Here is a 6,984-nt window from a genome sequence, read left to right on the forward strand (position 1 = left end):
CTGCTGGGATTTCAATAATTTTTTACATCTGTTGAAAAATAAGGAGAAAAGAGAAGAGGGAAAAACAGAGAAAAAAGAAAAATCAACTACCCCCCTCCCTCCCCCGATCCATCCTTGTCTCACTCTGTGGAAAAAAATAATAATTTGTTTTGAGGATTGATAGTGGAAAAAAATATGAGAGCTTTTTTTTCCTTCTACTTTTGTAATCTCTGGCCTTGATATCTCTCAGCGCCGTACCTTGATGCTTAAAACTCCCCCAACAATTTCACCAGCCCTCGTTTCCCCCTCGTTGCAAAATAAATAAATCTTTCTGATATTAGATGTGGGATGTCTGACGGTTCAAACAAACACAGGACTTTCAACCAGGAGACCCGTGTTCATGTCACAAAGACACGTCAGTATTATTTGTTTATGTTTGACTAAGTTTATGTACTTATTTCGAAGCCCAGGCTGTTTTTCCTAAACTTAACTAAGTTGTTTTCTCTCCTCTTCTTCCTTCACGCCATAACTACACCCATGGATAGCGGCCAGTAACTAAGCTGCAATATTTAGGATGAAAGTTATGGTGAACATACCAGCTGCAGGTTCATGAAAAAAAAAAGCACACCAAATACAGCACAATCTAACTAGTAGTCTGATGTGAGAATGTCTTTCTATAGAATCTCATTGCTGCTTTATGAGTTTGCATACGTTTCTAGGGCAGACAAGAGGTCATATCCTGGTTTCTCCCTCTTTCCTCTGCGAGGAGGCGTGAGCTATTCGGTGGGTTGGACCCTGAAGCAAAGTTAGTTGAGTCAGACTGTCCCAGGTGATGAGAAACGTTGAAGAAATCTACATCGCCAAGCAGCACTGAGGGTAATCAAAAGTCTTGCAGCGCTGATGTAATGGTTACACGGCCAGTCGTGGTCCGACACTGTCCCGAATGCAAAACTCATCGTTTAACTTGTTCCGTCTAATACCTGGATTATTTTTTCAGTTTGAACATATTTTTGCTTGGATTGTCGTTGTTGTGTTTGCTGCTCGAAAACATATTATTAAAGGAAAGCATAGAGTTCAGAAAAAGAAAGCAGTGCAATGCAAATAAATAAAAAGACAATTTTCTCCTGGATTCTATGGTAATTGTAAATGTAATAATTCTCAATATTGAAATCGAACAATTTTTAAAAAAATAAAAAACAAACCTAGCTATTTTTTTGGACATTATAGTAACACAGCATGTTTAAAATGACCAAATATTCTAGCTTTTGCCTTTATTCTGATAAAGAAAATTAATATTCCACAAATATTCACTTTTGCATGCAGCCGTGCATATCCCGTTGCAGCATTTATCCCGATAAATGCTGCATCCTCATCATCAGTGAATTGGTGCCGTAGGGGAATCGGGATCATAAAACACATAGATAGAAAAGACAGGAAAAGTTTCTAAAGACGAAAGTTGATCCACTCGTAGAACCAAACCCAACATAGCCTTTAGGGTATCAAATACCGACTGACATGCAGGCGATGCAACAAAATGACGCTAGCTTAACTGCTTGTCTACGGCAGGCTAGGGCATTGGATCAAGGGGAAGGGCGTGAACTGATTAAGGGGGATGGGTACTTCACAGAGGATGGTATACTTTAACACAAGCAGGGGTCAGCAAAGCAGCTAATGGTACCTAAATCTGCGAGAGGAATTGTACTCGAGCTTGGTCACTCTATACCCTGGGCAGGCCACTTAGGGAAACACAAAAGTTTTGACCGCATTAAGAAACATTTCCACTGGCCTGGTCTATGTGCTGATGCAGCCCAGTATTGCAGAAGCTGCCCTCAATGTCAACAAACTTGAGTAAGATATCCTTCCAAAGTTCTCTTTCAGCCATTGCCCATCATGTCCACTCCATTTGGATGATTGGGTATGGACATAATTTTTTCAATTCAATTCAGTTCATTTTATATAGCCCAACATCACAAATACAACTTTACCTCGGAGGGCTTTACAATCTGTAAATCAGCAGGGCCATGGCCTATAGCAGCATATCTAGGGGCTGGACCAGGGCAAACCTGAGCCAGCCCTAACTATAAGCCTGAAACAGCCCTAACTATAAGCGCTATCAAAGAGGAAAGTCTTAAGCCTACTCTTAAATGAGGTGAATGTGCCTGCCCCCCGGACTGAAAGTGGAAGCTGATTCCACAGAAGAGGAGCCCGATAACTGAAAGCTCTAGACCCCAACCTACTTTTTAACACTCTGAGAACCACAAGTAACCCTGCATTCAGTGAGCGTAATGCTCTAGTGGGGTAATATGGCACTATAAGCTCCTTAAGATATGATGGTGCATCACCAGTTAAGGCTTTGTAGGTAAGGAGAAGGATTTTAAATATGATTCTCAATCTTACAGGAAGCCAGTGGAGATCAGCTAGTACAGGAGTAATGTGATCTCTCTTCCGCGTCCTTGTTAGTACACAAGCTGCAGCAAACTGGATCAACTGGAGAGAACCAAGGTACTTACCGGAGCAGCCTGATAATACGGAGTTACAGTAATCCAGTCTTGAGGTAACAAATGCGTGGATCAACGTTTCTGCATCGCTTTGAGACAGGATGTGCCGGATCTTTGAGATGTTCTGTAGGTGAAAAAAGGCAGTCCTTGAGATCTGTTTCACGTGGGAGCCAAAGGACAGGTCCTTGTCGAAAATAAGTCTGAGATTCCTTACGGTGGTGGTGGATGCCAGAGCGATGCCATCCAGAGCCATCCAGAGAAATCAGCAGCGGAAGTTGCAGGTCATCCAGGTTTTGATGTCTTTAAGACACGCTTGAAGTTTAGCAACCTGGTGGATTTCATCTGGCTTGATCGACAGATATAGTTGAGTATCATCGGCATAACAGTGAAAGTTTATGGAGTGTTTTCTGATAATACTGCCTAAAGGAAGCATATATAAGGTCAATAAAATTGGTCCAAGCACAGAACCTTGTGGAACTCCATGACGAACGGCGGTGGTCATCGAGGCCTCATCGTTTACAAATACAAACTGAGATCGATCTGATAAATACGACTTAAACCAGCTTAGTGCTGTACCTTTAATACCAATCGACTGGTCTAGTCTCTGTAATAAGATGTCATGGTCAAAGGTGTCGAACGCTGCACTAAGGTCTAACAAGGCAAGTACAGAGACAAGTCCCCTATCTGGTGCAACTAGAAGGTCATTAGTAATTGTCACTAGTGCTGTTTTTGTGCTATGATGCTTTCTAAATCCTGACTGAAACTCCTCAAATAAGCTATTTTGATGTAAAAAGTCACACAACTGATTTGTGACTACCTTCTCCAGTATCTTAGAAAGGAAGGGAAGGTTAGAGATAGGTCTATATTTAGCCAACACCTCTGGATCCAGAGTGGGCTTCTTAAGAAGAGGTTTGATTACAGCTAATTTAAAAGACTGTGGTACATGACCCATTAGTAAAGACCCATTGATAATATCTAGTAGAGGGGCACTAATTAAAGGTAAAACTTCCTTAAACAGCTTAGTCGGAACAGGGTCCAGGAGACGGGTAGAAGATTTAGAAGTAGAAACCATTGAAGACAGTTAGTCGAGGTTGATGGTAGAAAATCTATCCAGACATACAGCAGGGCCCACAGCCTCCTCCATGGCCATTCCATCTGAGGATGGACCGGCAGTAGTCGAGGGCAGGAGATCCCCGATCCTGCCTCTAATAACCAGAATCTTACCATTGAAGAAGTTCATGAAGTCATTACTACTAAGGTCTATAGGAATACACGGATCCACTGAGCTATGACTCTCAGCCAGCCTGGCCACAGTGCTAAAGAGAAACCTAGGGTTGCTCTTGTTTTTCTCTATTAGTGATGAGTAGTAGGCTCCTCTGGCATTACGGAGGGCCTTCTTATATGTTCTCAGACTATCCCGCCAAACCAATCGGGACTCCTCCAGACCGTTGGAACGCCGTATGCCCTCAAGCTTCCGTGATGCTTGCTTCAATATGCGGGTCTGAGGGTTGTACCATGGAGCGAGCCTCCTTTGCTTAATGATCCACTTTTTTAGAGGGGCTATCGAGTCCAGTGCCACTCTCAATGAACCAGTAGCACCATCGACAAGCTGATCAATCTGGGAGGGAGTAGAGTTAGCACAGGAGTCCTCTGTTAAGAAGGAATCGCTTCCTTAAATCTAGCAACAGCACCGTCAGTTAGACATCTGGTGTAAAAACTCTTGCCTAATGCTGTACAATCCGGTAGTATAAACTCAAAAGTTATAAAGGCAATGGTCTGATAAAAGAGGGTTCTGTGGAAACACTACTAAATGCTCCACATCAATGCCATTTGTAAGAACAAGGTCAAGGGTATGGTTATGAAATGAGTTGCAGTTCAATCCAGGTTTAGGACCCATTAACAGACCCGAGTCAAAAATGGCAGCTACTCCACCTTCTCGACCAGTGCCTCAAGGAATGTGCATATTAACATGACTTGGAGGAGTAGATTCATTTAGGCTGACATATTCCTCATGTCTCAGCCAGGTTTCAGTAAGACACAACACATCAATATCTGATATGAATTCATTTAATTTAGTTGTCTCAGCTTTAGGAGACAACGATCTAATATTTAGGAGTCCACATTTAATTCTCCTATCTTGTTGCATCTCCTATCTTGTTGCACTTTTGTTGCACTCCTATCTTTTGTTGCACTCCTATCTTTTGTTTGTTTTGTATCTCTTGTTGCATCTCCTATCTTGTTGCACTTTTGTTGAACTTTTGCAATAGTGGTGTTAACCTTTATGAGGTTATTTTCTATAACTCCTCTTTTGGTTACATTTAATTTAATTAATTTAAGTGGCCGTGAGACAGACACAGTCTCTATAGAGTTAAAGGTGGGCAGCGGCCCTAAAGAAAATGCAGGGAATGCAGAGCAGGGTGTAAGACTACAACTCTGCTTCTGCTTCCTGGTCTATCATGCACAAAGTCGACCAATAATCTTGGTCATATTTGCAGAAAGGAGATCCACTCCATTCGAAGTGGGATGGATGCCGTCACCCCTAATCAGACCTGGGTTTCCCCGGAAAGACCGCCAGTTATCTACGAAACCCACATTGTTTGCTGGACACGACCATAACAACCAACGGTGGAAAGTTGACATGCTGTCACGATGTTGGTTTGTCTGGTGTCCTGTCTTATTGTGAAGTCCTTGTCTTGTGTGTCCTCTGTGTTCCTGCACTTCCTCTCTTGTGATTGTCCGTGATTGTCTGTCTGTCTGTCCTGTTCCCTGATTGTGCATTCCTTTCACCTGTGCTGCCCTCAGTGTTTCCAGCTGTTCCTCGTTACCCTCCTCTTGTATTTATACCCTGTTTGTCTTCTGTCTCCCCTTGTCGGATTGTACTGGTTTCCCCCCGTCTGTTACACCCCCGTAAGGTGTCTTGTCGTGAGTAGTCTTGTCCTTGTCTTTTGGAGTCCTGGTTTTGTTTTGTACTTTCCACGTCCCATTTTTGAAGCCTGTCTTAAGTTTTGTTTATGGAAATAAATTTACTTTGAAACCGTTGCTCCGGCATTTGGGTCCTCTCCTTCCCCACCCTGTGACACATGCGGCTATACATCTCATCAGTCACCGTGTTTGGGAGCGGGCCAGAGAAAACTACGGAGTCGGCCATTGTTTTGGTGTAAGCACACACCGACTCCACGTTGATTTTAGTGACCTCCGACTGGCGAAGTCGGGAGTCATTACCGCCAACGTGTATTACAATCTTACTGTATTTACGTTTGACTTTAGCCAACAGTTTTAAATAGAACTCAACATGGCCCGCTCTGGCCCCAGAAATACATTTGATTGTGGTCCCTGGTTCCGCTTGACGTTTCTAACAATTGAGCTTCCGACAACCAAGGTTGGTTTCTCAGTGCCGCTGAGTGGCGAGAGGTTAGGAACGGGAAGAGGCTGGCGGTGTCCAGAGGACTGCTTAGATCCCGGCTTCTGCCTCCCTCGTACGGTCACCCAGTGACTTGGCTGCTCGGGGGCTGCCGGGGAATAGTTAACGTTATCAGAAACTAAAGCTAGTTGGTCCGCACCGACTTTGGGAGTTGGGCTGGCTATTGTAGCCAACGTCTGAGCTTCAATGGTGCGGAGCCGTGTATCTAACCCACTGAGACCTGCCTCCAACCTAGCAAATAAACTACACTTATTACATGTACCGTTATCTTTAAAGAAGGCAGGGGAATAGCTAAACATGTGACATGCTGAGCAAGAGAGGAAGAGGAGGAAGACATCGCTAGCTGCTAGGCAAAGTGAAAAAAGGACAGTTAGATTTAAGCGTTGAGACGCTAAAAGAAGAGTCAAGTGTTCAGATGTGAAAGATGTACAGCAGATGATCAGGCACTTGTACTGGAGAATATCACACAATTAGCTTGGTTTAGCTGGAGCTGAGACAAGTACGTTATCAGCTAACACACAGTGGAACCAGAAGTGACGTAATACGCTCACCGTCGGCAACATATCAGACAGTAATGAAACACCTAATGGATTGTGGAACTCAACACACTAGTCTGTGAGGTTTTTTCTATCACATAGTGGGCCCCGTAGAGGGAAGCAAGTCAGGAAATTGCTTCATGCTTGTAATTACTGACTATACTACCAGATATCTGAAAGTCTTCCCACTTAAAACAGTCAAGGCAAAGTATATTGTTTATTGTTTGGTGCAATTCTATGCAAGAGTGGGGTTTCCCAATGCCAATCCAATACCAATCAAGGGACTAACTTTATGTCTAATCTACTGAATGATGTGTACAAACTTCAGGGGATTAAAGGCATTAAGACTACCCCATACCATACGCAGACTGATGGCTTGACTGAGAGGTTCAACCAAACCCTCAAACAAATGCTAAAGAAGTTTATCAATGATACAGGGTCCGATTGGGACCAATGGTTACCCTATTTGCTTACAGAGAGGTCGCTCAGGCATCAACTGGTTTCTCTCTCTTCAAACTCATGTCTATGTAAGAGGGCCACTTATTTTGCT

The sequence above is a fragment of the Taurulus bubalis genome (assembly GCF_910589615.1).
Source record: "Taurulus bubalis genome assembly, chromosome: 2".
Taxonomy (NCBI): Eukaryota; Metazoa; Chordata; class Actinopteri; order Perciformes; family Cottidae; genus Taurulus; species Taurulus bubalis.